Here is a 15,400-nt window from a genome sequence, read left to right as displayed (position 1 = left end):
TGTGTGTCTTCCGTGCCATGGACTGTGGTGGTGGCCCTCGGGCGTCTCCATTTCAGTACACGGGATTCGTGATAAGGATTTTTCATCTAAAGAGAATTCCTCCTCACCGAACTTTTACCTTTTTTTTTTTTTTTAAGTCTCCTGGACCTCTCACACAAATATTTGGAAAGGCCATTATCAGACTATTTTTTCTACTCTCTCCAGACTATGGGCTCAACTCATTTTGTATAAATTACTCATATATATATATATATATATATATATATATATATATATATATATATAGCATAATGTATGTATAATACATAGTATGTACACACACACACAATGACTTAACAGAGTTTCAAACTCTCAGTACTGACTCATCCTCCTACCCATCTATAGGTTCCCCAAGGCTAGAAAGAATATTTTCTGCTTCTTTTAATAGCCACTCCCAATAGTGTCTAGCATGATACAAGGCATACAATATGTGCTCAGTAAATACTTGTTAAACTACTGGGAAAAACGGAAATTCTCTCTAGGTCACATGGAAAGCAAGAATCCCATGTAAAAAGCACTGGGTCTGTGGATGCCTTTTACTTCCCTTGCTCTCTCATAAACTTTCTCTTCTTTCTTTTCCTTGCTTCCACAACAAAGACAATCATAGAAATAAAATCGGGCCAGGACAAAACAACAAAGTCAACTTCCAATTATCTAAGCGTAGTTTAGCCACAGCTAATTTTTAAACCCAGCCAACTTATGGACTGCCTTCTGCCACTTACAGGAGATGTGTACGCAGGGAACAACTCATTTTAATGTCTGCCTAAGCAGAATATAAATAGGAAGGTGAATCTGCTGGGTAGGGGGGGCAGGTAGAGAATAACAATCCAACTCCAAGCCAAAACGAAATTATTAATTTGTTAACTTATCTACTGTTTTAAATTGGCCTGCTATCACTCTCTCCCTATATTGGCATAGCTGCTTGTTGGCATCAAAGTCCACTCTGGCTGCAAAAAGGATCTCTATTTTATAGCCCATATTTTTTTTTGGTGTTCAGAAGTTTGGTTTGGTGATACCTGAGCTATTCAAAACATGTTTTCTCCCATCCAATCGCTGATGAACATCCTTGTCATAGAGCCATACAAGACCCAGGCTCTATCTACCAGCCTTTGTGGAACTTCCAGATGTCAGAGACATCTGGAAAGCCCAACCAGTCGTAATTAAATACAGCAGCCCTTTCCAGAAAGCAATGGTTTTTTAAAATGTCACCCTAGTAAACTACACTTGGGTCATTTTTTAAGCATGGCCCAAAATGTCCCCTGAAGTTTCAACTGGATATACAGGCTTCAGTTCCTGCCCTAAAATACTGAGCAGAGTTACAGCACAGCTGTTGAAGAAGCTGCCAGTTCCACCTCAAAGGTGGATGCAATAATGGAGTGATGAGCCAAGCCATTTCTTCCTACCACATTGTAAATGCTAATTATGTACTAATACAACAGGAATATGGAGAAAGAGCACAGAGAATCAAGATACATGGGGAGTGCTCAGGAGCCATTGATAGTTCTAATTCTGCCTCCATGTTTACTGTAAAGTAATATAAAAGGTCACAGGACTCAATGGAATCAGAAAAACTAGATTATAATATAATAAAAGATGTCATTTATTGGGCTCCTGCTATGGACCTGGTCTGCCATGTAGATATCATCTTGTGCAATCCTCATAGTCCTGTGAGACTGGGATCTTCATCTCCATTTTATAGATGAGAAAACAGAGGTTCAAGAGAGTTGAGTGATTTGCTTCCTGTCACGCAGCTAGGAAGTAGAAGAGCAAGGACTCTAACTTAAGGCAGTATGTCTCCAAAGCCCTCCAGGTAATTCTGAGACATGCTAAAGTTTGAGAACCACTGCAAGATACTAACCTGTACAAGGAGCGACCAAGTTAAACTGAGTAAAGCCTCGTCATCACAAGACACCTAATCACCTCATGGATCCAGGTAGAGAGTACACTGACTCATCCTGGGGATCACAGTCATGTACAATACACTTCTCTATAGAACTTGGAAAAATGAAAGTCGGCTTGTTTTCCTTGTCCCCGGACACCAACATTATAACAAAACTTGACTGTACCCTTAAATGGCCCTAACACTAAGATTTCTAGGCATACCTTAGCAATGAAGTAACCAAATTTTGTTTCTTAGCCGACAATCGGTAAAGAAGCCTGAAACACAAAGCTTTGCTGCCCCTCAGTACTCTTAATTCTTCACAGACGCTTAATTTAACATCTTCTTAAAAATCCAAATGAAGACGTATCGTGCCTCACATACTCTCAAAGAATAAATCTGAAAATTACCACATTTTACAAATAATAAATCATCGCTCTTCAAATTCATCACAATTCATTGACCAGGGAAAATATGACTTTGACATGCAGCCTGCAGCCACTTTTTAAACAATTATCCATTTTTAAATGTTTTATGGGGAAAGGGTGGCTTTGGCTTAAAAAAGAAAAAGAGGGAAACAGAACAGCATATTTGAATTATGGGGATAGAAGCAGAGTTAAATTTTACTCTTGACCAGAATTCAACTTCAGTTCACCAAAGAAAGTTTTCATCATGAAAGACCGCTTTCAAGTTATGAACAGTGGGAAAGGGTACGATTTAGAAAGAGAACAGTTTCTACATTACTTTAAGGATAACCATTCAAAAACCGGCATTAAGAAAGCCTAGTTAGTATGTGAGATTATGTAAAATACTGTACTAGCATCCTAGTGGCCGAAAGGCAGATTACCTATTACCTCCCTCGTTGGTTATCCTGACGCTAAACCTTCTGGCAAGCATAGACTCATACCTAACTGGAACTCCAGCATTAAAAAACTTCCTTTCCTTCTGAAAACTCGAAGGTCTTGGGTCTTCCTTCTCCCGTTATGTAATCATCAGTGGCTTGTCCCCTTTCCCGTCTGCTTTATCCCAACAATGCCCACTTTCCCCAGGGCTCTCTGTTCCACTCTAGTTAGTGTTCATTTTCCCACCCAACTTAACCATGAACTCCTCCTCTCTCCATCCCAGATGTTGGCTGATGCTGGAAAACAGCTCTCTACCCCACTGTGGCCATTCCATTCCATCTCAAATTAAGCTCAGCCTAGAATCAATGAACCAGTCCAGATGCCCAACCCCTGACTAGCTCCTCTCCTCCATGCGCCCACCCCACCCTCCAGTTCTGGCCCAAGGCTCTAAGGCCACTGTTCTTTATCCTGTTTCACTCTGGAATTTCCATAATTCACCTCCCTATATCTAGAATTCCTTCCACTTGCAGACTGGAAAAACTGGTGTATTCCCACTTTCAACTTCTTTCAAGGCCATTCTACTTAGGTCGGTAAATTCCTTCCCCCATCCAGTACACTTATTTTAGTCTGAACTTTCTAACTAATGCTTTGACTTGTAAGCTCTGGATCTCAGCTCACCTCTGCTTCCTGGGCCCTCCCAGGACAAGAGCTATCAAAGGCAACTTTTTACCTTCCCTGACACTCACTCCACATGACATGTAAGTAAACACCTTCTTCCTTTGGCTCCTTACTCCACCCTCTTCCACATTCTGCACTTTTTTAGCCTATATACTATCTCTAAATTCTCTATTTCCCTATGGGTAAATATATGTATATTCCTTCCTACATACCAGTTTCTCTCCAACCCTATTTTTACCCAAGATCATCCTTTCTCTTGCACCAACCGTAGTGATTCTAGCATGAAAGTGTAAAGAGCCTTAAAGGTTCTTCAGACTTTACTTTGGAAAAACTCAGCCTGGAATTTTCAGGGTTCCACTATTTCCTTAGTTGGCCCTGACATGAGACCAGTGATGATCACTTTTCTTCCCCCTTCTCTGACTAAACAACCCTCTTCCTGACTTTTCTTTTCGCTTTCCTTCTTCCTAGTATTCAAGTCCTTTTCTCCCATAATTGTGTTCTCCTAAAAGAAGCCCCTCTCCAAAACCCATAATCCAGACTCATCATGTGAGATTCTCTGCCACCTGTACTAAACATTTTTTCCTATGTAGTGAACTACAGCATGAATAAAGCAAAAAGACCCCTGGATGAAACCCTTTTGCTTCCCCAAAAAAAGTCTAGGCCCCTGGGAGTCTATGCCCTACCAGCTCTGGGTAATCAGAACAGCCAGATCTCTGAGCGCCCTTGGTGCTGCCACCATTTCCTCTGGAACTCCCCTCCACTCTACCCAATCCAGACTCCAACAACAGAACTTGCCAGGGACTTAAGCTTTCCTCTGTCCTATCCCAGTAATTTGCTGTCTTTTCCTTATAGCCTATTCTAAAGAAACAGTCCCCCTTAACCCCTTCCTCCATCAAAGACTCTCAAAGCCAGAACAGAAAGAACCCTTGCTGCATAGCTAGTAACAGGGTCAGCCTTCTTAAAGTCAATTTGAATCAGGCTCTGTGCCCAATGGCCTGTGCCTCTTGTCCTCCCCATCTATCCCAAAGGCAGCTGCCCCAGTTACCTTATCAAAAGATGAGTCTGCCTATCAATAGCCACATGTCTTACTCAAAACGACCATTTCCCTCCTAAACTCTATCAACCTTCAGATTCTCTTGAGTCACCAAGTCCCCTGCTCCTCCTAGCTCCCCCAGTCCACCTTACTAACTTTGCCTCTCCATCAAAATTTTACAAGTTCCTTCCCCAAACTTTTGCTTCTATTTGGAGCCTCTGGGTGATTTTTGGGATTGGGTTATCCCATTTAATCCCCACTGGAATCCTCGAAATTTCTTTCCTATGTACTGTCCTCTTCAGTACCACATGGTGACATCGCCATCCAATTTGAGTACCCCTAAACCCTCTTCCATCTCCCCCAAAATAAAGATCCCTCTATCCCAACATTCAAGGATAGGTCAGGTAAACAGAATGAGATGACCTTTAAAGTCCCTTCCAACCTTGGGATTTTATCATAAACCTAATCCACTTCCAACACCAAATGCATCCCTTGTTCATTTCCCCCAACGTTTCAGCAGCGTGACTTTGAGAAATAGCCTTCTAAGTTGAAAGAGCCATGCGGCCAACCAGGATAACACTATCCTACAACTGCACCCCTTGAAGTCTCACCAAAGATTTTTGCAACTGTACTCCACCTCTGTGCTGTGGGGACGACCTCCAAATTGCCTTGAGAGTATTCAGCCGTCGCACGAAGTTAGCAGGCCCCCTTCCTACTCTCGCGTAAAGAGCCCCTAAACCCAGGGCTAGACGCGTCCTCGCCAAGCGACGCCTGTCCTTACTGTCTATTCTAGGAGACACCAAGAATGAATAAGTATCACCCCATCGACAGCTTCCTACAGCCAACACTGAAAATTTCAAAACAATAAAACAAAAACAGCGCTTGCACTGAGGGAGGGGGGAGGTGCAGGCGGAATAGAAGGGCACCTCCACTGGCCTGAGCAGTTGGTCTCCCAGGTTTGCAGTGTGCTTCCCTCTCGCCTTTCCCCTAGACCACATCTTTCCCTACAACAGTCTCCCGCCCCTCCATAACACGAAATCCCCAGCCGAGGTGCAGTCGGCTCCTCCCAGTCCTACCCCGGACGTCCCTCCGGCCCAGCCTTCCCCTCGGCGGGACCCCGGTGAGGAGGGCCCCCTCCACCGTCCAGTTCACCTCCCTGTCCCTTCCCGGGCCTCTGGGCGCCCCTGCAGGGCTCTGTCCCGAAGCAGAACCTCGAGGAGCCAAGCCCACGAGGCCCGTCGCGGGACCCACCCCCCCCCTTCCTTCTCCCAGCACCTCGTCCTCCATGCACCCGGCCCCCGGGGCTCTTCGTCGTCGTCGTCCGGGCTCGTACCGCCCCCCGTCGGGGGCTCCACCCCCCGCCTGCCCCCGCCCCCAGGACGGCCCCCTCCCCACCACGCACCGCCTGCGCCCTCTGCCCCGGCACGGGACTCCCTTTGGCCTCCGTTCCCCGCCCAGAAGCGGCGGCGGCAGCGGCAGCAACGGCTGCGGCGGCCCCAGCAGGAGCAGCAGCGGCGGCGGCGGCAGCGGCGGCGGCGGCACCAGCGCCGCCCCGGCCCCGCCCCGCCGCCCGCCGGAGCCCCACGCCCCGCCCGCCCGCCCCGCCGCCGGACTGCTCCCCCCGAAGCCCACCACTAAGCCCCCCCACTGCCCAGCCGCGATCCGCTCGAATCCAGCTCCGCTGGGCCTGCTGTCTCTTCCTCACGCCCCTTAGGAACCGGGGTGGGGGAGCCCTGGGGTTCGCGGCCATCCCTCTCCCTCCTTCAAGGGCTGGGGGATTGCCCCTGATCCCGAAACCTGGCCCCGTAACCGGAGCCTCCCTCCTTCCACCCCTCAGCTTCGCTCTCAGACCCCTTGCCTCCAGGCCTGGCGCGGAGCGGGTGGAGAGCTTGCACGCCGGATCTCCCCCTGGCTTGCTGGGGCTAGTATGAATTGCCCCCATCTCATCCTCGTTCAATTTAAGCCCCCTCCCCGCCGCGCCCGGCCCGGCGGCCCCCGCCCCTAGAGCGAGGGCAGCGGAGCCAGGGCGCTCCGAAGTCATCCCCCGCCTTTTTTCCAGGGACTCGGATAATTGCCCCTGCCCCCATCACAGCACTCCCACTCCCGAACCCAGGCCCGGCCGCCACCTAGGGGTACCCCTTACCCTACGGTTCCCGAACCCCAATACCGGGGAGAAAGCAGCCCTAAAGAGCAACCGTCGCACCTCCCCTCTGAGGTTGTGGGGTATTTTCTCCAGGTCTCTTCAAGACTTCATCACGGACAGCCACCCCCCCCCCCAAAAAACAAGCCCTTTCTCGCCCTGCCCTCCTGGCCAGCCTCCCTTCGGATCATTGGATCCTTGGATGGGGGGGGGTCTTAGGGCCAGGTAGTTAACAAGACCGTAGCCTCCACCTCCCTTTCTGAGGAGTGGGGTAATTCCAGCGGTTCCCCCCACCCAGGATCAACCCGACCCCCGTTTCCATGGAGACCCCCGCCCAGCCAGGAAGAAGACTCTCAGATCGTGGCGAACAAGTCTCACCTGGCTAAGGGAGAAGGGGGTGAGGAGGGGGTAGGGTAGAGCAGGGATGGGGTACGAAGGTGGGAAGTGGAGGGGAGCTGTCCCGAAGGGAGGGGCGAGGACAGAGAGAGCTCCAGGGAGCGCTACGTCCGGGGACACGAAGAGGACGGCGCCCCCGGGGGGCAAGCAGAGCGTCCGCGGGGCGAAGAAGGGACAGCGCTGGGAAAAGGCTTAAGATAGAAAGAAGCGGGTGGGGGGGATACGAGAAAGCCGGGGAGTCAAAAGGGGTGGAGGGGTTGGGGGAGAGAAAAAAAAGACGCACCTGTTCCCGGGTCGGCTCCGCGGGGAGGCTCAGGCCGCCACCCGGGCTCCCTCTTACCCACTCTGAGCCGCCACCCGCCTAATACTGCCCCGATCTGATGCCCCCCTCCGCCCCTTATCGCCACCGACCTCCTTCTCCTCTCTCTCGGCGGCGGCGGCGGTCGGACTCTAGGAACTGAGAGGAAGAAGGGAGGGCTCGGCAAAGCGGAGGAGAGACAGAGCCACACACTGGCAGCAGCCGCGGCCAGCGAAAGAGTGAGGGGGAGAGCGGTGTGTGTGTGTGTGTCTGTGTGTGCGAGCGAAGCCTGGTGGAGTGGGTGCCGGTCGCAGGGCTCGACGGGAAGTGGAGTCCGGCGGGGTTCGCGGGCGGCGCTAGCCGCCGCTCCATGGGACTACAACTCCCAGAATGCCACCTGCCGGGGGGGGAGGAATGGGGAGGTGGAGGCGAAGGGAGGGAGAGAGCAAGAGAGGGAGGGACGAAAGCAGGGAGCAAGCGGCGGCGAAGGGGGCAGAGCCAAGCAGCCCCGGTGACACTGGGAGGGGAGGGGAGGAGGAGGGGATCGCTGCGAGGACCAAGCGGATTCCGGAGAGGGAGGCAGCAGCAGTGGCTGCAACAAGCCGGGCAAAAAGCTAGACTCCCAGGAGAGGCGGAGGCGCTCAATCCTAGGGGCTGCAAGAGCCCCACGCCCCCAGCCCTCAGTGTCCCTCGAATGGGAAGGTTGAGGAAGGGAAAAGATCAGGGCGCCAAGGCCAGGGGTTTCTGTCTCTTCCCCCAAAGCTCTCCACCATATGCCCCTACCTGACTTTCTCAGGCCACTGGTGCCCGATCCAGTGTGCAAATCCAAAGACCCCAGACCTCCTCCCCTGCCGGGCAGCACAGAACAGACATGTTCTGTCCCCTTCTCCCAGGGGCCTGAGGGAAGCTCCCCTTGCTGGCAGGGTGTGACTCCCCCCTTCTTCCCGCCCCCCCCCTGTCGTCGCCACCCCCCATGTCCCTTCCTAGAACGCCTCCCCTGAAACCTGGGCTCGCTTCTCCCTACCTTACAAGAAACGGAGTCCCTCTGGGGGCGACTACCCAGCCCCCTCCCTTATACCTGGTCCCTACCCACCAGTATCTCTTTAGCGTTGCCCCCCTCACCGAAGTAATAGTGGGGGCGACCCGAGTTGGACTGGTGGGTACTTTCCCTCAGAGACTAGCCATCCTTGGCCACGACGACCCTGTGTAGAGATAGAGAAGCACATTAATACCGCCCCCCAAAGTTCGGATCCTCGTGGAAATGGCTTACAAGGAAAGAGGGGTTGGTAGTGGAAGTGAGCTGAGGGTGAATCTCAGTCCTCAACCTTGTTCTAGGCGTGGAAATCCAGGGATTCCTCCCTTTCCTTAAAAGCCATCAAATAGCTGGGGGGGGGGAATGGGGGTAGGTTATCTAAACCCCAATGTCCACAAGACTGGAAGCGACGCTACATGTAGGAATAAGATACGAACTAGGCTGCTGCTGCGGGAGGGAGAGTATACCGCCGCCCCCTTAAAACGCCGTCGTTCACCCCCAAACACATACCCCTAGGAGAGTCAGATGGCCTAGGAAGGGGGGAGGCGGTGGGAGTGCAGGAGAGTGGAAGGGTTGTGGCAGGGAGGGTCCGCGGCCCCCTGAGAGCAAAATCCAGATGCTAAGAGGTGGGGGGGGGGTGCGGCATAATTGCAGACGGTGTCTTTCCTTGCTTTTCCCGGAATCGCCGCCGAACACCGTCTAACACTCGCAGTTGCTTACCAGTCAGTCCCCTAGCCCCATTTGTGCGCGTGTGGCGGCTGGAGCCCGGGAAGCCCGGGCACAAACTCCGCGGAAGCTGGCCTTCGCTGCCGCCGCGCTGCCGCGGGCCTCCCTCCCTCCGCTGGCGGCCCCGCCGATCTACCTTCGCCCCCGGCCGAGGCCAGACCCCGCTCGCAACTCCACGCCCCTACTCCACCCCCGGCTCCCCCCTTCGCCCTCTCCCCGCGGGTCCGGCCCAGCCCCTAGCGCCGCCCCGCCCTACCGCTCGGTCCCGAGCCCAGCAAGTGCCCCGAACTCGCCCCCCGCCCCCACGCCCAGGCCAGTCCCGCGGGGCCTGGTTTCCCCCTCCCGCCGCGCCCCGCCCCCGAATCCACGTCCTACTTCACCACCCAACTCGGCCCGGTCCGGGTTCGGCCCGCGCCCAGGCCACCGGAGTCTCCGGTTCGGTCCGGTGTACGGCCACCCACCCCGCCCTTGCCTGGGTGCCGGCCTGGCCCGCTGCCTGCGCCCGCCTAGCCGGCCCAGGCGCGCGGTCCGGGTCTGGGTCCCGGTGCCGGCCTCGGTCCCCGCGGCGCTGCCGCGTCTCGCCACGAGGGCTCGGTCCACGCAAGATCCGAACCCGCGCGGGGTGGGGACCGCGGAAAGCAAGTTTCTTTATCTTCCCTCCGCCCCCGCCGCAGGGCCGCGCCATCCCCCACCCCCCACGGCGCCCCCTTCACCTGGGCAGAGCCCCCCGGCCGCTGTCGCAACTTTGCTCTTCTCCACGCCGCCGGGGAAGCGGGCGAAACGAGAGGAGGAGGGAGGTGGCGGGGGGTGCTGGGATCAGGCCGCTGGGCTCCGGGAGGACACGTGGGGGAGGAGGGGAAGGAGGAGGAGGAAGGGGGGGCGGGCCTGCAGTTCTCGGGGCTCCCCCTGCCAGCCCCGGGGAAGCCGGAACCTCTCCGGGCAGCCACAGACCCCGCACTGGCCACGGGGGAAGAACGGAGCCACCTTTCCCGGCCAGCCCCCGGCTCCAGGAAGGGGGGGGGGCGAGCAGCGCCTCTCGGGGTCGGAGAGCGAGCGTTTTCGCTGGTGCTTTATGTGTGACTCTCTATCTCCGTTTAGCCTCCGTGTATGGGGAGGCGTGGGGTCTTGCATGCGGGGGGCGCCCCCGCCGGACGCCCCGCCCCTTCCCTGGCCCCCCACTTCCCTAACCCGGGCGACTTCGGTGCAAGGCTCTGGCGCTCGGGCACTGAGGCCGCCCGTGGGCGCAGCCCCAGCCCCGGTGCCGAAGTGGGACAGGTGCTGGGGAAGGGAAAATGCCGGGGCTCGCTGCCTCGCCTTGCGTCTCCCGGGCGGCCCACCCTTCGTGGCAACCTTCCGTGCTGCAAAACCCCTGGCCGCCTTCAAAGGACAGCTCCTGGCCTGGGCGTGGAGGCACATTTTGCGGGGGTTGGGGGGTGCCTGGACCAAGAGGCCCGAGGGAGGAGGGAGGAGGAGGGGAACGAGAAAGGTCTGTAAAGGGGGAATCCTGCATGACTTGGGGCCGATAACCTGGCTCGAGGAAAACTCAGCTTCTGTCCACCCCCCGCCCCGCCTTTCCCGGGCTCCTCAGCCACCAAACCAAGGCCCCTTGACCCTTACCCTTTACCCTAACGACTCCCCGCCTGGCCAAAGGAATAAATCCTTGTATGTGTTTACATCCCAGGCCATCCCTCCATCCCCAGGATTGAAGGGCTGAGAAGCCTGCGGTCCACATTGGAACTCTGATGACTTTACATTAACTCCGAAAAGGAGAGCAGCCGAGCTGAAGCTGCCGGCAGACTTGCTTTCAGTCTAAGGGTGTTTCTTAGCAGCTCCAACTCTGAGCCCGCGGTTGGGACTTCAAAGGCATAGGCTCAGCCTAGTGGGTATTAGGGGAGGTGCCCAGCAGTTCCTGGAGGGTTCAGGGCTTTATAAACGTGGAATGTGAAATGAATAGCAAGAATTTGAAAAAAAATCTTTATGTGCAGATATATTGATATTATTTATTATATATTTATCTATACTGAGGAAGCCAGAGGGTCATTTGGACTAGAAGGAAGCCCTGATGGATTAATGTCTTCCTCCTCCTCCTCCCTGCCCCCCTCCTTTGTCCCAGGCCCAGAGAGCTTCCATCTCTAAGCTATGGGGTGTCTTCTCTCAGTTGGAAGGACTTTAGAGATGGCAGCTGAGACTTGCCTGGTATGTCTCCCTCACCTGGTTTGAAGGAGGAGTATTGCCGAGGAGGGTAAGCCACTAAGGTAGCAGTGGCTTTGCTGTTGTCTAAGGCCTGGTGTTCTATGACCCCTCTGGCTTGTCCTCACCAGCCTCAAAATCTACTGCCAGCAATGTGGACATAACACTTGCCATTTTACTTTGCTTTGGGAACTTCTTCACTAGCTGTCTTACTTGGCCATTCCCACCCTCCTGTGCATCCCCCCGCCCCCAGCAACACACACACTGTAAAAAATGTTTGGCCTAAGTTGCACTAAGGAAAAGTGAAAATTTGAAATGATTCCTTTAAACTAATCAACATACGAATTCTACAGGCATTATTACGGTGTGAGGGATCACCTCCATTGGGCCTGATAATGCAGGCCCTACCAATTCTGCTTTGATTTAAATTGGCTGTCTTCACTGATTTTAATTCATCTGGTAATTACTAAATTTCCACTTCTCTTAAGGGCCTTAGGGCCTTGGGGCTACTTTGCTCTTTGGTTTGAGGCTGAAATGGATTCTGGACACCTCTGTTTCCCACTCATCTGTATCTCACCATTTGGCTGCATCATTTATCTGGCGAAATGAAGATTGGGGCAAGATGGTTATTTCCTGGTTGAAGCTCTAGCTTCTCTGAGCCCTTCCTGTTGGGGGCCATGCTTCCTGCCCTACAGGAGGTGATGGGAAATCAAGGAGCAGGGTGGGGAGAGCTGTGGGAAACCTTGTAAAGAGTAGAGATTAATGATTATTTTATTTGAGGCTAGAACCACAACATAATCATAATAATAATGATACCTTTGTACAATGTCAGGATGTCTATAAAGCCCTTTCACTTGTGTTCTTTCATTTGTTTTCTCACTACAACCTTCGATTTTGTAATTGAGAAAACTGAGTCTATGAGCATCTATGAGTGGCTTGCTCAAAGTCACATGGCTAGTGAGCTCCTGAACCAGGACTCAACCCCAGTAATCCTGACCCCACATCCAGAGTTCTTTTCAACATGGTATAGCACCTCCATTTAATGCCAAATGTTCCTTTTCATGCAGATTTTTAAATAATTGTTTCTTCCATCAATAACAGCTACTTGCCTGGGCAACTCTCAGAGAGTCAGCTTAGTGTGATGGAAAGAGGATTGTTTGGAGAGTTCTAAGAACCAGATCCTAGTTCTGTCCTGTGGATGGCTAGCAGTGGGGCCTCAAGCAAGCCCTAACATTCGAGTAGGGCCCACCCAATACCAGGCACTGTGTTTTGGGTCTTCCTCCCAATTCTAAAATATGGAAAGCAATACACCTGTCCTACCTCTCTCACAAGCACACCCCTGAGCATCAAATGGGATAGTGGGTGGGAAAGAATTTTGTGCACCATAAACTACTGGACTCACACAAGTGTTACTACTATCAGTGTCGGCATCACCAGCCTCCCTAGCACAGAGACCTAGGGGTGACACGGGGCCTGGGCTCTGCCCTTCTGGAGCCACCAGACAAAACAGGGCATTTGGGGTTCATGGGGGGTAATTTAGGCCTCAAACCAACCTCTGACTTAATTCATAGGATAATTGCTCCAATTCTCTGCTTTGTTCTGAAATCAGAGGCCTTCCTTGTGTCTCTGGTAAAACAGCCCAATCCTGTGACAGCAACGAAGATAACAACAATGACAGCAATTTCAGGTGCTTAGATCGCTGGAGTGTCAGAAGGAAGTGAATTTGACGCTTCTGGTCATTCCTTCATCCCCTGCCCGCCCTCCTTGGTCGGTTGAAGGTGAAGTCAGGTCTGGAACTCAGAGTTTCAGGACTCTAAAAGGGCTCATTTTAAGCCACCACAGTTGAAAGCAGACTAGGGGAGAGAAGCGTACAGAAAGGGCCTTGCAAATTCAGGAAAGAAAGAGTGAGGCTGGTACTAGGTCAGCAGGGCTAACCATAAGTTATATACACTGTGTGCTCTATAGTGTTTCCCTTTATGCCCTGGGAAGGGCCATGGGGGAGAATCCATCACCCCCATTCAATCTTCATATATCTCAAATGCACAAACTCTACTGTAGAAGGTTGGAGATGCATTCCAACAGCCCACTCCATGCTGAGGAAGGCCCGTTCTCTGCCGTCTAAGAGCCCTGGGTCTAGATGGGGAGACAGCATGTCTGGTTAAACTTAACTCTGTAAACAACTAACAGGCTTTCTGGACTTTATAGCCAAAGGGGGGAAAATGAAGAAGGGGGTTAAAATCACCCTAGAGGCCTCTCGAGGTCAAGCCTCCCTGCTTCCCCAAGACTCCTAGGCACTTAACAAGGTTTTTAATCAAACAGACAGTGTTAGAGATGGAAGAAACTAAGAAATCATCTCCCCTCCTGAAAAGCTGGCGGTAGCTGCCCACTGACAACAAAATCAACTCCATAAGCCTTCACCTAGCTTCCACGGCCCTCCCTGATCTTGTTCCAGCCTCCTTCCCATCCACGTCCCTCACAAAGCCTCTGTTCTTACCAAACCAGCCCTCTCACCATTCCTTGGACAAGACAAGCGCTTTCTTGACTGCTCCTTCAGCATTTTCTATGCCCTTCTGGGCTTGTTGAAATCCCACTCAACCATTACTCAAGCAGGTTCTTACATGCCACTTTCCCTGACCCCCACTCCCTCCCCATGGAAGTTGCTCCTCAGGGGTTTTCCCCACCATACTGAGCTTAGCCCTTTATTAAGCACTTCTATACTCTGCCTATCTGTCTCTCCAACTAGATTTCCACTTCCTTGGATGAAGGGACCCAGTATTTCTCAATTGTGTACCACAGCCTCCTTTCTCTCCCCCAACATCCCCTACCATGGCATGGAGTAGACCTTCTACAAGTATTTGTTAAGTGAATGAATGAATGGATGATTTAATCTAATCCTCTTATTTCATAGAGGGGAAACTGAGGTCCAGACCTGGCTTCCCTTCTTGCCCATTGAAGACTCAATTTTAAGTTTTAGCCTCCTTTAGTCTTTCTCTTTCCATTTAGTGCTTACACACAGTCTCTAAAGTTAGACAGACATGGTTTGAATCCTAGCTCTGCCACTTCCTAACGATATCACCTTAGACCCTTAATTTCTGTCTGAGCCTCAGTTTTCTCTTATGAAATGAGTGCTAATAAATACTTCCTGCAAATGTTATAAAGATGAGTTCTTGGATGTTAAGCACTTAGAACAGTGCTTAGCACCTAATAGATACCCCATAGTGGTTGTTCTTTTTTAAGCATGAGGACTTTTTGTATTTATTTATTTATTTATTTATTTATTTATTTATTTATTATTTTTTTGAAAGATTTTATTTATTTATTTGACAGAGATAGAGACAGCCAGTGAGAGAGGGAACACAAGCAGGGGGAGTGGGAGAGGAAGAAGCAGGCTCATAGCGGAGGAGCCTGATGTGGGGCTCGATCCCATAACGCCAGGATCACGCCCTGAGCCGAAGGCAGACGCTTAACGACTGTGCCACCCAGGCACCCCGTGTTTTTTATTTATTTTTTAATTTTTATTTTAAGTAGGCTCCACACCCAACGTGGGGCTCGAACTCACCACCCTGAGATAAAAGTCGCATGTTCTACCAACTCAGCCAGCCAGGTGCCCCAAGCATGAGGAGTTTTTAGAGTTCAGAACTTGGGAGCACCTGCTTAATTCAAGCCTGGGGATAAAAGCACAACCCAAACATAAAGAAAAAGAAAGTGGATTTTTGGCAAGGGGAGTGGAATAAAATTTAGCAAGACCTTTCAACAAAACTATTCTCTCTTCCCCCAAAGAGGCTAAAGAATATTGAGAATAGCACCCACTGAAGGGGGCCACATTCAGTGGGTGCTCACCCAATTCCACTTCCTCTGCCTGTGGTGGTGATTCTGTGTAGGCTCAGAAATGTTGGCATGGGACCGAGATACCCTCCTGAACTTACACATCTCTATGCTCACTCCTATCCACATGCCTACACTTGAGTTCCTTTCCACCTGGCCAAATCCTTCAAGCCCCACTTCCACGGAGCTGTATCTGAATGCTTTTGCCTCTGAATTCTTGGCCCCGTAAGTAAGTACTTCTTAGCACTTAGTGATTTTCTGTGCTCTGTGACTTCGTTCTACCTCTCCATCTGAGGGCAGGCACTTTGCCGTAGAAAGCAG

The 15,400-nt window shown here is 52.0% G+C and overlaps 1 protein-coding gene across 5 annotated transcripts in view; it reads right to left on the bottom strand.

The window, feature by feature from the left end:
* The window catches only part of BCORL1 (BCL6 corepressor like 1), a 60,969-nt gene extending 51,103 nt beyond the window's left edge, over nucleotides 1-9,866 (bottom strand). The window contains exons 1-2 of one of the 5 annotated variants that reach the window (XM_057314396.1): nucleotides 9,059-9,198; nucleotides 8,428-8,507 (exon numbers count right to left, since the gene is read on the bottom strand). The gene's annotated coding sequence lies outside the window, so the exon portion shown is untranslated. Of the gene's footprint in view, nucleotides 1-7,418; nucleotides 8,202-8,427; nucleotides 9,199-9,777 lie in introns of those variants that run through there. The other 4 variants (XM_048213695.2, XM_057314405.1, XM_026520571.4 and 1 more) reach the window with 4 other exon arrangements.
* Between the last annotated feature and the right edge of the window lie 5,534 nt (nucleotides 9,867-15,400).

This window comes from Ursus arctos, chromosome X (assembly GCF_023065955.2).
Source record: "Ursus arctos isolate Adak ecotype North America chromosome X, UrsArc2.0, whole genome shotgun sequence".
NCBI classification, from domain to species: Eukaryota; Metazoa; Chordata; class Mammalia; order Carnivora; family Ursidae; genus Ursus; species Ursus arctos.
Note: the sequence above shows the minus strand (reverse complement) of the source record. Positions and strands in the feature narration are given on the sequence as shown.